Genomic DNA, 17,172 nt, shown 5'->3' on the forward strand with positions numbered 1-17,172 from the left:
TACACACACACACACACACTACACTACACTCTGCCAGAGTTTTCCCTCACCATAATAAGGTTTAAACACAGAAATTGAAGATCATGAAGACTATCTAAAATTACTTTTCCCCAAATCTCATTGATGTAGTTGCTCTCTAGAGGTTTTATTTAACAATTTTTATTAATAATAATAATGATAATAATAATAATATAATAACTAGAAAAGCACTTGAAGAGCACAGACCTCTGCCAAGGCAGATCAGAACCCCCACCCTGATCACCACCAAAATGTAATCATTTCTTCCTTGTGCCAGCATCAACATTTCCTGACAATTTCATCCAAATCCGTTCATAACTTTTTGAGTTATCTTGCTAACAGACAAACAAACAAACAAACAAACAAACAAACAAACAGATGAATCCTGATGAAAACATAACCTCCTTGGCGGAGGTAATAATAATGAATTTTATTTGTACCTCACTTTACATTTGACATCAAATCTCAAAGTGCACGAAACAAAAACAACCACAGGAATAGCAACAATGTACAATAAAAAAAAACAACAACAGATAAAATCCGATAAAATCAACCAGAAAAGGCTTTTCTATTAAAAGGAAGGTTTGTAGTCCTTTTTTTAAAAGCACCCACCGTCTGTGGAGCCCTGGGGTGGTCTGGGAGGGCAGTCCACAGACGACAGGGACTGTTATTAGTCCTATCCTTTTATACACAAATATGGTGAAAATAATTGTTAAATATGAGTATATTTGGATTAAAATATGTCAGACTGACTTGCTCCAAAACCCCCACCCATTCAGCTAAGTCTTAAATGAAGAACACTTTAGGTAAATAGTAAATAGAATTAGATGAGATTAGATGAGACTTTATTGATCCCACAATGTGGAATTCTCTCTCCTCATTATTCCAAGGTTATTATTGATATAATTAGCTTTGAATTTACTCTGAGCTTTTATGAACATAACTGTCCAGTGAATTAAAAATGAGAAATTCCTGATTTTCACTGACAAATACAAAATGCAGAGGATAATATTAGAATAAATGGTGGTAAATTACTAAGGAAAAGTTAAATGTAAGGAAAAATTGATTTGAAAGTTGACACAAAAATAGGTCTATGTCCTAAAGGGTTAACATGGACTAAAATCAATCTGTTTAAGTGTGGAAGAGGAAAAGTAAAAAGTAAAGTTTTAAATTCTTGCAGTGCCAATGTGCAGCTAACTACTGTATACCAACTAACGCTAACTGGTAGGAAAGTTCTGACAAGTCTGTTTTCTTTAATGAGTAGGACATGACCCAACCCTACAATGGTGCAAATATTGGTCAAAAAAGTATTTTTACTCGACATTTTATCATGAATTTGGTCTTTGTTGGAGCAGAAGCCAAAAACACCGTATTTTGTGAGTGTAAACGTGGTGAACACGGCCTCTGATCAACAGTTGTCAGATCAACAGGTCCTCCATCCCTCTGTCTCTCTCTCCTCACTCTTTGTGAATGTCTCTCGCCCCGTGCGCCTCAGGGAGCGTCTTTCTTGTCTCTTCGCCGTTGCCTTTGTCGTGGATCAGCAGGAGGTCTGAAGGCAGCAGAGTCGACTTCAATAAGAACCCGCTGAGGAGGAGGGAGGCGCGCTCACACACAAACACATTTAGAAGTGACTGGGTGGGAGAGACGGAGGCTAAGAATGATGTTTGTAGGTAATGGCTGGTATTTTAACCGTGGCCCGTCTCCATGGTGTGCACAGGCTTCTGGGAAAAAACGCAGAGCTTTCTAGAAGAATCTATAGAGGAGAAAGAAACGACAGCTTGTATTAATCTGTCGGGCAAATTACAGCCAGAATCGCTGGAGGACGTTTTAATTATTTAGATTCTAAGGGTATTTTTATCCAGAAGAAGAAAATGTGGGAACGAGACTTTAATTGATGCATTTTTACTGAAAAAAAAGCAAAATGGGTTTGTTGCTAATCATTCTTTTGAAAAAATATTCAAATTAGCCTAAAATATGTTAGCAATTAAGAGAGGTGACTACAGTAATATTGTAGTTTTCAGGATTTTTCTTTAACATCTTGTATGTTTTATTTTGTCTGACCAAAAATACAACATATGAAGAAGGATAGAAACATGAGAATGGACTGTCGTCGTCGTCTGTTACAAAACTTTCAATCGTCTTCTTCTCCGAAACTACAATTCTGATTGAAAAACTTGGTATACAGCTTCTTTATGATGATGTCAACAAAGTTGGTGAAATTATTTGGCTCCAGATCTGATTCTGGATTTGGTGCCACTTTGAAACATTTCCCCATTATAACAGACTGGAAGTGCTGGTCAGCTCCAGGGCCACTGGTCCTGTTTTCTCTAACTCCCACAGTGGCTCTTTGAACAGATGCTCTACCTCCACAGTTCCGCTGGTATTCTCTGTCTGAGTACGCATCCACGAGTACCTGGAAAACAGATGGAATGTACACAGAGGACGGACAGAACGCTGCGTCTGTATCCGTCTGTCTTTAATGTTACTTTTATCATTTATTTAGTTCAGTCTCCACTCTGCTGACAGTACTCCTCCTCCTCGTCCTGCTGCACTTAACTGCAAACGTCACACTGACGTAAGTGCTATCGTGTGTGGTTGTATCAGAGTACTTTTAAGGGCACGAGTACAAGTACACACGCTGAGTATCGGACCTGATAGTGGTATCAGTATCGGTGCATCCCTAGTTACAGATCACATCAGCCGCAGTAAAAACATAATACAAAGCTATATTTCATCTAATTTAGTGGATTCAGAATGTATGGTGTGAAAATTCTGTATCTGTTCTATGTACGGAAATAAAGTACGTTTTCAGAGTTTTTGAGGACTAGACCTATCTGTCTGTCAGTCATTAACTAAAACAAACAAAATGTGAGGAGATTTGTGCCTCATTTGTTTTCATTTAGACTTTCTTTACATTACTCATCTATATCAGTTGAATATGTGCAGCTTGGCTGAAGTAGGTGGACGGATAAGATAAGAGAAGATATGACTTCTTTATTCCACTGTGGAGAAATTTCAGTTAACAGCAGCAACATACACAAGCAAGTGCAGATAAAGACAGGTAGAAAAACAACAGAGAAAAATCAAATATGAAGGGAGACATTTATTTATTATTTATTTATTTATTTATTTACACATTTACATTGTGGGACTTCTTCTCCCTTGATAACCAACATGGGAGACCCCTAGTGGAAGAACCCTATCGATTTCAGCTTCTCTATGAGTATTATGAGTCATCCAAAAATCCAAAATCAAACTGTTAGAGCAAGATAATAGAATGTTAGAATATATTGTTCTGCACAACGGTAAACACAGAAAATCAGTCTGTATGGTTTATCTGAAGTTGTCTCTAAAAGGCTGACAACCCTTAGTGTCGTCTTTGTCAAAGGATGTAGAAGACAACAGTACAAACTAGGGAAGGAACCATATGAAAACTTCATATCATGGTTATTGTGACCAAAATCATCATGGCTATCATTATTATCACAGTATTATTACTCCACCAGGAGCTATTGTGATCACTTTGCTTTGTGTGTTTGTGTGTTTGTGTGTTTGTTTGTTTGTTAGTAAGATAACTCAAAAAGTTATGGACAGATTTTCAGGAAATTTTCAGGAAATGTTGATACTGACACAAGGAAGAAATGATTACATTTGGTGGTGATCAGGGGTAGGGGGGGCACTGATCTGCCTTGGTGGAGGTGTGCGCTCTCCGAGTGCTTTTCTTGTTGAAATTGTGCTCAAAATGTTTAAGAAGTACTAATACACACTGAAAGAATTTAACCAAGTTGTATTTAAAAATAACAATAATAATACCAGTCCCACTGTCCCTTCTGTGTCAGAAACATTCACATATTAACCCTTAGTGGTCTGAGTCTATTCTGTCTGTTTTTCAGTCCTTTTGATTTGGCCTTTATATACTATAGAAACAAATGTTTCCTATACCCATGTTTGGATCTGTTTTTCAGCACAACTTCATCTATATCATCTGTCTATTATTTTTTCACTTTAACCTACTATAAAAACACAAAAGGACAAAAAACACAAAATATATAAAATACAATTTGAAAAATGTATATAATTTATTGCATAAATAACACACAGATGTTTAACGAACCTTTTCACAGACTTTAAAAGTGAATATTGGTTCAAATATTACGTATAGAAAATTAAAATTGTAATAAATTCAAACTATACTCAAATATTTGACATAAAAGCAGATCTTTACATAGGGTTTTTTCCCCTAAAAGTGCAGTAATCAAACACAGTTATCATGAGAATTAGAATTTAAACAGTAATACTAACAGTTTGTGATTTTACCGCCGTTTATCGTTATACTGGTAATCGTTACATTCCTAGTACAAACCACACTGGACATCATGGTTTGTTTACAGTGATGAGGCTGGAGGTTGTCATAGCACTTCCTTACACACACACACACACACACACACACATGCACACACACACACACGCACACACCACACACACCATCAGAGTACCTGTAGTAAGTCGGTCATATCAGCTCTACCCACCCGCTCCTCAGAAAACCTTTCATTAGCTCATCTGTAAGAACTATTTTCAAGGAATGTGTGTGTTGTGTGTTGGAGAGATTGAGGATGACACACACACACCCACACACACACCACCCACACACACACACACACACACACACACACACACACACACCGCCGCTGCACTCTCAGAAACACACTCTTTGTCCTATTTCTGTCTTTATGGGGATAATCTATGGGATTAATTTACCCATGCAGGTCATGTGGTAGTGCTATTAAAACCCTCTCACAAACACATGCACACTTATCACCACCTGACTGAGATCAGGGTCACAGCTGTCTCTGTCTCAGAGGTCAAAGGTCACATGTGGACAGAAATCCTGTTTTTTGTTTCTTTTATTAAGTGCTTGTATGTCATCTGGGCCTTTAGTTAGGAATGTCTCACTATTGAAGGACTGTATGAAGAAATGTTGTACTATAGAGCTTTTCTGGATAAATCTACACTATATGGACAAAAGTATTGGGACACGTTGAGTTGTTTCTTTTGTAACGGGTCTGGGATACAGAACAGTAATGACAAATGTCATAATATGGTTTATATTTTAAAAAAGTATCATTGCATTGTTGGTAATTTTGTTTAAACATCAATATTTCCAAGTTTTTATCTCAAATCATCATGAACAGGACATCTTACAGCTGTAGCCATGATGTGTCCAAATATTTTTGTCCCTATAGTTTATAAACATCATATTTCCTTAAAGTTTAATGGAAGATTTTTCTTCCTCAGTGAGATGTGAAGAAAGTAGATGGTTAACTGTGGTAGAAAATTATTATTTACAGTCAGAGCATGAAAAATATTTTAGAAATTTAGAGGAAGAACATTTAAAATCATAGTCATGAATAAAAAAAAACAAAACAAAATCAATGTTGAGAGAAATTCAGTCAAAACCATCACTGAGGCATTTTGGAATCAAACATAACAATTTAAACCAAACTAACCAATGTAATGATATTTATCCCAATATAAAAGTATATTATGACATTTGTCAGTATTGTTTTGTATCCCAGACCCCTGTTAGAAAACAAACACCTGAACTCCACCTGTCCCAATCAGGGATGTAACAAAAGGAAAATTTCATATCACGGTTATTGTGACCAACATTATCACAGTTTTCATTATTGTCGCGATATTATTGAAATTGTGCCCAAAATGTTCAAAAAGTACTAATACACACACTGAAATAATTGAACCAAGTTGTATTTAAAAAAATAATAATAATAACAATTGGACCAGTGTTCCTTCTGTGTCAGAAACATTCCAATATTAACCCTTAGTGGTCTGAGCCTATTCTGTCTGTTTTTCAGTCCTTTTGATTTGGCCTTTATATACTATAGAAACAAATGTTTACTATACCCATGTTTGGATCTGTTTTTTCAGCACAACTTCATCTATATCATCTGTCTATTTTTTTTTTTTTTTCACTTTAATCTACTATAAAAACATAAAAGGACAAAAAACACACAAAATTATAGAATCCGATTTGAAAAATGTATATAATTTATTGCATAAATAACACACAGATGTTTAACGAACCTTTTCAAAGACTTTAAAAGTGAATATTGGTTCCAAATATTAGGTATAGAAAATTAAAATTGTAATAAATTCAAACTATACTCAAATATTTGACATTAAAGCAGATCTGTACATAGGGTTTTTTCCCCTAAAAGTGCAGTAATCAAACACAGTTATCATGAGAATTAGAATTTAAACGGTAATACTAACTGTCTGCGATTTTACTGCTGTTTATCCAGCAGTAATCATTACATCCCTAGTCCCAATACTTTTGTCCATATGGTGTATTGTCCTTTTTTACAAACCGGAGTGACTTGAAGTAACGCCTTCTCAGTGATTCCACATCCTCTGAACTGTGTCTGACTGAAGCGTCTCCTTTCATGGAGGTGGAGTTGCATTCCTAACTTTCATCTTGGGCTGTTATTGAAGCATCAGTAGAACACTATGATCCAGACCAAAAGAAAAAAGGCCTCCTCACTTGCACACGCGTATCATACATGTAGTTACATGCATGTTAATGTTTGCTTCAGACCAGAGCTGAGTGGAGGACGTCTGAGTAAAGTGTACCATCTGGTTTAGTTCCAGTCTGAGATCAACAGGAGCTCATATCTGATGTCTTACATGTTGATTCCTCCAGCGCTGCTGCTTCTTCTCTGTTTTAACACCTGGTCTAAACTCTTATTAAACTCTCTGTAGGTATCTCCTTCCACTGGGTGACAGTCGAGTGGATCCCAACTCAGATCTTTTACTCAAATCCCTAAAATTACTCCGTTTTCTACATTTAGACCCACAATCCTCGATCAGCTTTTACAACTTAATAACATACATTCCTGTAGAGGAAGCCAAAAGTCCCATCAATTATAGTGAGGAGTTGGTTCATAGGAGGGGTGTCAGACTCTTTTTTTTTCCAGGGGCCGCATTCAGCCCAACTGGATCACAAGTGGGCCGGACTAGTAAAGTACTAGCATCATACACTGTAAAACAAATCTGTAATTTAACAGAATTTTCACTGTTTATTTGACAGATTTTTCCTGTATTTTTAAGATACAGGAAAATATCAATGAAATGACACAAACAGACTGTGATTTTACATGTCAAATGGAAAAGAACACGAAAAAACTGTAACTGTGAATAACCATAAAATTTCCATTTTTAATTTTTTTTTTTTTCACAGAAAAATACAGTTAAAATACATTTGCAAATGTATTGTAATTTCACAAATATTTCTTTCTTTTTATGAGATTAACTGCTAATTTAAAGTTTAATACTGTAAAAAAAATTATAATAAAACCAGATAAAATTACTGACAATTAACGGTAACAGAAGTATTTGTTCTGTCAGTTGAACCAGACTTGTTTGTTAATTGACAAATATCTTGTGTAATTACAGGAGGTTTCACAACAAAAATGTTGAATAAATGTATTTTTGTGAATGTATAACATGTATAAGCACTGATAAACTGTCCAAATACAGTTTTTATCAGTGGATTGGACAACTGAGTCTCACTGAAAATTATTTATATATATTTATATGGAATTGGATTGTTTTAATACATGTAAATATTCTTTATTAAACATAAAAAGTCAAAAATATGCAAAATCTCATGTAAAGTTAGGGCAAAAAACTGTATTTGAATTATGGAAAATTACCGTATTTTTATGAGATGGTTATTTTCTGTTATTTTCCAGTATTTTTTTGGCACCCCTGCTGCCAGAATAATACTGTTTTTTTTTTTTGTTTTTTTTTACAGTGTGTAATGTCATATGGTCGCGCTGCCGCTGTCACTGTCAGACAGCGGTGTGAGCCTTCGTTTCCCATAATGTACGTCATGTAAAAATTCCTCAGATGCCCAGTTCCCTCCTGGCTCTGTTTGTAAAAATACAGTTTGTTTGTGGTGGATGGAACTAGGAAACTGTTCACTGTAATGCAACAGATTCAGCTGAGGAATGACAGACAGACGAACAGATTCATGAAACTGAGGAGAGGACTGAGGATGGACAGATCTGAGGAAAAACTGGTCATGAAAGTCTCCTGCAGCTTTAAGGGTTAGAGAATATCAGATGCATATTAATGTTTCTTCTGTGTTCTCTCTTCCTCAGGATGCCTACCATTCACATCGCCCAAAAGAAAAATTTCGCCCCGACAGCAACAATAATGAAAATTCAGTCCCTAAAGACTTCGACACCATCGACAGCAACAGCAACCTGGGAGCCCGATCCCAACACCAGCGAGGCCCCGTCTCCAACGCCAAACGCAAGCTGGATAAGGCCCAAGGGCAGGGCATGCTGGGAAAATCAGCTAATGAAGTCCTTAAGTACCCTCCTGTCCAAGCCAAAGGGGCGGGGCACAGTCACAACCACACCCACGTCCGTAAACCCCACCCACAGGCGCCCACCGTCCCGGCTCTGGCGCAGGGGTCCAGTCACATCCAGCAGCTGAAAAAGACCAACAGCACGCCGCCGCCGCCGCCGCTTGGGTTCCAGCCCAGGAAGGAGCAGCCCCAGTGTGAGATCAGCGGGAAGGAAGCCATCTCAGCGCTGTCCAGAGCCAAAAGCCGCGAATGTCGGCAGCAGATCGTGGAAGTTTACTGCAAACACAAGGAGAGGGCGCTGATGCCCGAGAAGGTGCCTCGATACTGCCCCATCGAAGGTGAGACGTCACATGATGCACCATGTGACCAAAGTCTTCTGAGAAAATAGAACCATAGGACAAGGTTCAAGGTCTGAGGGTCGTTTTAGTGACAGTAAAGGAAAAAGTCCAGTTCTTGGTTCTGGACTGAAAATGTATCAGTTTAGGGCACAGGTGTCAAACCTGCGGCCCGGGGGCCAAATCCAGCCCGCCAAAGGATCCAATCTGACCCATGGGATGAATATGTGAAATAAAAAAATGACACTTAAGATATGAACAACCGCAGATGTCAAAATCATCTGAATTCAGATTCCACATACAGACCAATTAGATCTCATGTAGGTCAGAACCAGTAAAATACCATCAGATTTAACCTATAAATAATGAGAACAGCCAATTTTATCTTTGTTTTTGTGTAAAAAAGTAAAATTACATGAAAATGTTTATATTAAAAAACTGTCATTTTACAAAAACTGTGAAAAACCTGAAATGCAAATCTACCAATATTCTGCCTCTTATTAAATGTTTGGTGTATTTGTAATTGTAATGTAAGCTGTAATGCACATGTGTAAATGATAAACTGATCATCTGAGGCAGAATAGTGTTAAAATTGCACTTGTTTTTCTTAAGACGTTTCCAGTTCATGTTATTCAGATTTTTGTAGATGTAAACATTATCATAATATAATTTTACTTTTTTCAGGGTTATTATTTTACTGCTCCGGCCCACTGCAGATCATATTGGGCTGAATGTGGAACTGAACTAAAATGAGTTTGACACTCCTGGTTTAGGGTCAAATTTTCTCAGGAATCTGAATCTGAAATCATTTATGCAAAATCTTTTGTGGTTTTCAAATCACTGAGCCTTCACTGACACAAGGTTGAAACAGGAAAACATGAAATTTGGCCTCTGCACGACTGGATTGAACCATTTAATTTGTGTCATAAATCCAACCTAACAGTCTTTCTTCTGTTCCTGTGCTGTGAATCCTCCAGGAGGCCTTCCTTCCTTCCTTCCTTCCTTCCTTCCTCCACCCCTGGATGGCTTTGGTCTGGGCATCTGAGCCCTATTCAGTCAGTCTGAAATTAAAAAAAAAATATCAATTAGGCATTCCTCCATAATATGTGGAAGAGTTGTTTTATTAGTTGAACTCTAAACTGATCTATAGAAGCCTTCCTACAGTGACTCTGGGGCTCGTTTCTGCACTAGTTCGTTAAATCGTTAAGCCTAGCACAACGCAAAATACGTCTATTTAACGCATTTTGCGCTATCCTGTTTCTGGGCTCGCTCTTTATTCGTTAACAACTAGCGCAACGCAAAATGCATCTGTGCGTTAGTTCGTTAACCCCAACACAATGCAAAATGCGCTATCTAATACTTCTTCATTCTCACCATAATGCTGTCAGATCAGAAGACTGGAAACAGCTGGAGCGGAGGCGTTTGTTCTGGGTTCAATAGTGAACGCACCTGTTCAGCAGACCCTTCAACGCAAATAGTGAGCGAACGATGGCTTAGCGAACGCAACGAGCGCAGAAACAGATTTTGTGTTCGTTAAGCCTCTGCGTTTGCTGACCCATCGTTCGCTCACTATTTGCGCTGAAGGGCGCGCCAACGACTGCGTTCACTATTGAGCCCAGAAACGAACCCCTGGGTGCTTACATTGGCTTCATCGCTGACAGAACCAGTCCAATTCTAACAAACTGGTGGCAGTTTCAAAAACCAATATGAAAATGTGGTTGTAAAAAAACTTGATCTGACTTTAGGAAAGTAAATGAGCCTAAATAATATAAACTACCTGTAGCCCATGTGGGTGGGCAGAATTGATTACATTTTGGAGGCTAGATATTGAAAATTGGAGTGAATGTGTTGTTTGTTTTTACAGTGGTCTTGTATTTTTTTCACAACTAAAAGCTGATGTGGGTAGGGTTAGTAGAAGTAATGATTTGACTGATCTAATATTAAAATAGACTGAATTGTTGGTAATAGCTTTATTCACACAGAAAAAGAAAGAGAATGTGTAATACTCATACAGATTTATGATCATATCAACTCCACATACAGAATTATAAGTCCAATTCTGACCTAGAAGCCAAAAAATCCAAACAGAATAGTCCCAGGACGTCTTCTGAGGAACTGTCTGATCTGACGTCATAGACTTTGAACTGAAATCAATGAAACTGATCCTCATTCTAAAGGCCAGACCATCAGCTCTGCTTCGAAGGTTCAAAGGAAGACAGTTCAATGAACATTTACAAACAGCAGCAGGATTCATATGGGTTTGCAAAGTATTTGTCACTGAAAAAGGGTCATTTTGCTCCACTTTCAAACAAACATCATGCACAAAGTCACACAAGGACAAGTCACAACATTTTTGGATCTTCTATTCTGAAACGACACAATTTTTCCATAAATTCACACAAGACACTGCATGAAAGGTACCATTTATTCCACAATAGTTTTTTCACAATAATGATCCTCATTTCCACTTTATCATACACACTATCTGGACTGAAGTTCTGTCCTGACCTGCTCTGTTTGGAAACAAAATGGCCTGTTTATGTGTGGAGTACACTTAGAAAAAGTCCGACGCCTTTTTAAATTCAGCTGAACACTGGCTTCAAGGGCGGCTGTGGCTCAGCTGGTAGAGCGGGTGGTCGGCGGTTCAATCCTGGCTCCGACTGTTGATGTGTTCTTGGGCAAGACATTGAACCCTAAATGGTTTGCCAGTAGGGCCTGGCAGCGCTAGTGCATGGCTGCATGTATGACTGGCATGAACGACTGCCATGCACGTATGACTGCATGAACGACTGCACGTATGACTGCATGAACGACTGCACGTATGACTGCATGAACGACTGTATGAACGAGTGAATGAGAGGAACCATGAAGGAGGAGAACTGCACCATCTAAGTGTAGTCCATTTCAAACACACTGATACTGACAGCTGTTTAATGTAATTAAGTACACCAGTACATGTACATGTACAGCACCTCCAGAATAAAAGTAGTGACACAAAGTCCACATGCTGGTTGGATGTAGTTTCCAAGATACAGGCCTTCAGCTAATGTGGCTAATGCTAACGAAGTAACTCCCCCGAAGTGCTAAAGATAAAGTTATTTAAAAAATAGTGGATAATTTTTTGGGCTGTTCTCTTTTTTTTCTTATAGTGGATAATTTTTTGGCCTGTTCTCTTTTTTTTTCTTATAGTGGATAATTTGTTTGGGTTGTTGCACCTCTGGGCCACCATAGTTAACTTTAACTATTGTCTCTGATAAATGAACTGCACGATGGTTAAAGTTACAGCCACAGCTATTTTAAGGAAGTAATTTCTAGCATGAACGCAGTGAGTTATTATCCAAGTTAGTGAAATGTATTAAGGTAGGATTTAAGGGCTGAATTGTGCTTTGGTGCAAGCGCAGGCCAGTGATTGAGCCACTGAACAAATGACAGGGTTGGTTTCTGACAGAACAGGAGGCTTTGAAGCAGCAGATTGCAGAGAATCTTTTCCCAGATTTACCCTTGGAGAAACGTTTTGAAGGCGGCGCGTGCCAAGCCGGTGCAGAGGCATCCCATTGTAGGCCGTTTATTTTTGAAGCCTGAACGGACCACCACCAGGATCATCCAGTGTAATTACAGCCGCAGTTTGGGAGGGGTATTTCTGGAAAGGCTGACTAATGATTTACTAACCCAATCTGGTTGAGGTTTAATTTATATGATTATAGGCCGCTTTGATGAGACAGTAGTCATTTTATGTCCAACAGAATGTCGACCCCCCCCCCCCCACACACACACACACCCAACACAACACACAGTATATATATACTCACACACACCCGTTTATCCTTTTTATGTAGCTTTGGTCTGCACTTTTTTTTTTTTTTTTTTTTTGGATCCATTCATTTAGTGCAGGGGTGTCAAACTCGTTTTAGTTCAGTTCCACATTCAACCTAATATGATCTGAAGTGGACTGGACCAGTCTGGTGTAACAATTACCGGTATAATGATAAATGGTGGTAAAATCGCAGACAGTTAGTATTACAGTTTAAATTCTAATTCTCATGATAACTGTGTTTGATTACTGCACTTTTAGGGGAAAAAACCCTATGTACAGATCTGCTTTAATGTCAAATATTTGAGTATAGTTTGAATTTATTACAATTTTAATTTTCTATACCTAATATTTGGAACCAATATTCACTTTTAAAGTCTGTGAAAAGTTTCATTAAGCATCTGTGTGTTATTTATACAATGAATTATATACATTTTTTCAAATCAGATTTTATATATTTTTTGTGTTTTCTGTCCTTTTGTGTTTTATAGTAGGTTAAAGTGAAAAAATAATAGACAGATGATATAGATGAAGTTGTGCTGAAAAAACAGATTCCAAACATGGGTATAGTAAACATTTGTTTCTATAGTATATAAAGGCCAAATCAAAAGGACTGAAAAACAGACAGAATAGACTCAGACCACTAAGGGTTAATATGTGAATGTTTCTGACACAGAAGGGACAGTGGGACTATTATTGTATTTATTTATTTAAAAACATCTTGGTTGAATTCTTTCAGTGTGTGTATCAGTACTTTTTGAACATTTTCAGCACAATTTCAACAATACCGTGATAATAATGATAACTGTGATAATTTTGGTCACAATAACCATGATATGAAATTTTCATGTGGTTTCATCCCTACAACTGAATGAATAAAAGTAGATGTAAAACAGCTGACACCTGCAATGTAGTAAAAACATCTGGGTGTGTTCTGTAGGTGAGGATATTAAGGGAAGAATGAGGGGATGGAAGGAGAAAACTTAACCTCCTCAGACCCAGGAAATGTCAGCACAGTACCAGCTTTTTTGTTTTGTATTAAATCAGTGCCTATATTGGAAACATCAGGATGCAACAGTTTTTTCAGATGCAGTTTTTAAAAATTTTATGGAATGTCCTTTGTGGTGGACAGTTTTCTTTTCTTTTTTTTTGTATAAAGTTGTGAAACTCTTGTCCACAAATGTGGACAGAAAACCCACAGCTGGATCTGAGGAGGTTAAAGTACATAAATACTGTTCACTGTCTGGAATGACGTACAGAATGGGAACAGCCACTAGTGCTCAAAGTGATGAGAAAAATAATTAGAATGAAAGAGTAATGAATCTGCAGCTGAGGTGTGCATGTATGAAAGGAAATGGTCTCAACACTTAGAAAAAAAGAGGAGTCGGTAGAATGTCTGTAAACTTCAGCTGAAACAAACCGATTTTCTGCTCACTACTACGGGATGTTTGAGTCAGTTTGTCATTGAATCAAAGTCCAAGATACTCAGTGACTCCTTCAATACTTGAACTTCGGGTTTTAGAAGTGGAAGTACTGTCATAATTCATATTTTACCTTTAGCGAACAGTTTATTAACAGTTGATTGCACTTAAATGATTTGAGTAATGATCGACTAACCAGTTGGTTTAAGTAGGTTCAACTTTAATGCTAAAAGTACTGAACTTAGAAAACACTAAAAGACAGTTATTTGTACTTTAAATCTGTTGTAAAATCAACCCCACTATCCAACCATTCAACTCAGCATTTAGCTTACACTGACTAATTTACTCAGTTGCAGCCAGATTAATTTATCATTGATTAACAACTTTTTTTAAGATAATCAAACTCAAAATCCTATTTCCTGACCAAAATGGCTATGAATTCCCAACTTAATATATTACAGCATGAATGGAAGTTAGTTCAGTCTCATTTGCCAGTATAGGAAGTGCTTTTAATTTAACAAGAATTCAGATTTCCACTGTACAATAGCAGTTTTAGCTGAACAGTAAATCCATAGTTCTTCCTCTGGCTCTGGACTCCTGGTGCAGCTGTACAAAAATACAAAAACAAACACAAAAAGGCCAAGAAACACTGACATACACACATTCAGTCCAAATTAACACTAACACCACAACCCCACTGAACCCCTGCACAGAAAAACAACACATTTTCAACAACAGGCCCAGTACCCACAATGCAATGCGACGATAAAACAGGTGTGGTCAGGACTAAAACTTAGTAATTTAATTCCATTCAACTTAAACTTTTTTGTACTTTCAACTATGTCTACAAATTAGTAGAATATCCTGAACATTTTATAGTAACATCATAAAACTTAAATCATTTTAAGTGCATTGTAATTAAAGCATTTCAGTAAATATGAAGTCCGGGCTTACAGTGCATAGACATAATTCTGTGATTTAAAATAATGCGTTTTTCTTCCCGTCCTTATATCTTCGGTCCTGTCATGGCATATTTTTGTTTGTTTTTTTCTGTGTGCGTGCAGACATTAGAGCTGATTCCAACCTTGTACTTCATCACTCTTCAGCAGCACCAGCCGATTACAGTTATTTATTCCCAAACTCAAATCCCAGCATGCCCCACAGCCCGGGATGGTCACTAATTAGGCCACATTTCCCAGCAGGCCTCAGCTGATAATGGAGGAGCTTTAGACTGTCCCATAGTTTCACATGTGGCTCACACCAACATTTACAGTAGAAAAAGATTCAACGAAGAAGTCCTCATTAACTTTTTTTTTTCTAACTAAATATTAGGCCTGCAGCAGTAGTTAATGAATGTGCAGATTATCTCCTGGATGAGTTAGTTGGTCAGGTAAAAAGCCTCTGTTAATTTCCTACCGCCCCAAGTGACAAAAAGGCAGAAAATTGGACAAATCTGAACATTTGAGGAGGAAATATTTGTCGTTATTACAGAAAAAAATCATTGAAACCATAACTTTTACAAAATATTTTCATAAGTTAGCCTTTAATATCTTAAAATAGGCATGCAGCTCAATTATTTTATTTATTAATTAAAGTTCTGATTACTTTTGATTGCTTATTTGTGTAAAAAAAAGTTGGGAAAATATTGTGTTATTATTATATATTCTATTTTTTCTAAGCTCAGATCTAGGGTCAGATGGAATTTTTATTTATTTATTTACTTTTGGGTTTTTTGTGATTCAACCAGCATAACACATGATGAGTTTTAGAAGCTGAACCCTACAAAATATCTTTTTGATAGTAAAAGAATGAAAACTATCAAAAAAATACTGCAATGTAATGTACTGTATGTACATGTATATAGAACAGGAAGCATGGAGGGAATTAATTTTACTAATAATCGTAGAAGGAGCAGCTCAAATAAAATCCAGTGTGGCTCATTTCTTGCGTATGTAGGAGGTTTTCATATGAGCAGAGATCTAATGTCACAGAATGATGTTATTTGTTTTAGTTAGTGATTTATTTCCTTTTTTTTTTGTATTATCTTTTATTATTTTCAGGCAGCATTAACCCTTTCATGCATGAATTATGAGAACCTTAGTTGAGATTTTTTTTCCTGAGTGTTGTTTATTCCTCTTTAGGCATGAAATACAATGCAATTGAATTTTTTTTTAAAATACCTGTTTTTATGGAGGTAGATTTGTTTCTTTATTGCTTTAACCCAAAAAAAATTCAACAAAAAAAAGTATTTGAATGCAAAAAAACAATAAAATTTACAATCCAAAAAATTGCATTTGAACACTTTTTTTCTTTGATTTAAACATTTTTTTTTTTTTTAATTGATTTTTTTTTTTTTTTTTTAAATGAATTTTTTTTTTTTTTTGTTAAAGCAATAAAGAAAGAAATCTACCTTAAGAATTTTTTGTGGAGTTCCAAAAATGTCCACTCTGTTGGACACCATGTGTTTAATTTTTGAATACCAGAAAGTGAGCTACAAAATCAAAACATTTTTAATGCAGCTAATCTGATGTTTTCTCACATTTTGTCATATGTGCAATTTTTATTAGCAATTGATTTCCACTCAAACATGTTAGCGCAGATCAGGTTTATCTAGAACAGCAGAGTTCTAGTACTGGTCTGAATGTCAGTGTGTTATTATGGGATGGTGCATTAGTGTCCACTGTGTTGGCTGATATGGAACTAAAACAACCAAACCCATGAATATACAAGAGAACAGCTGGAGAAGAACTGTCCACTGGAGTGACCACTGGAGTGACCACTGTGCATGAAAGGGTAATTAGTGATTTATTAACAGAGGATGAACTCAATAAAGAGTACATGTAGGAATATGACACAACTGGAAAATAACAATACCGTCTCTACATAGTTGAGAAGGAGGAGTTCCTTAAAATCAGCCTGTTCTCATCAGTCTTTTCGATAATATTCTTCACCTGACGGTTTACTTTATCCTGTAAACGTGCTGTACGGTCCATCTGATTACTTCCTTCCGGTCTGTCCAGGTAAAGCCAACGTAAACGTGCAGTGGGATGACGACCTCTCAGACTCCGCCCCGTCCGTACCGGTTCGGATCGCCTTCGTCCTGGTCGTTCACGGTCGAGCTTCGCGGCAGTTTCAGCGTCTCTTTAAAGCCATTTACCACACCTCGCACTACTACTACATCCACGTGGACAAGGT

At 37.1% G+C, this 17,172-nt stretch overlaps 1 pseudogene; it reads left to right on the top strand.

The window, feature by feature from the left end:
* LOC115423359 (xylosyltransferase 1-like) overlaps positions 1-17,172 on the top strand; it is an 81,064-nt pseudogene that overhangs the window by 11,524 nt on the left and 52,368 nt on the right.

This window comes from Sphaeramia orbicularis, chromosome 8 (assembly GCF_902148855.1).
Source record: "Sphaeramia orbicularis chromosome 8, fSphaOr1.1, whole genome shotgun sequence".
In the NCBI taxonomy this organism is placed as follows: Eukaryota; Metazoa; Chordata; class Actinopteri; order Kurtiformes; family Apogonidae; genus Sphaeramia; species Sphaeramia orbicularis.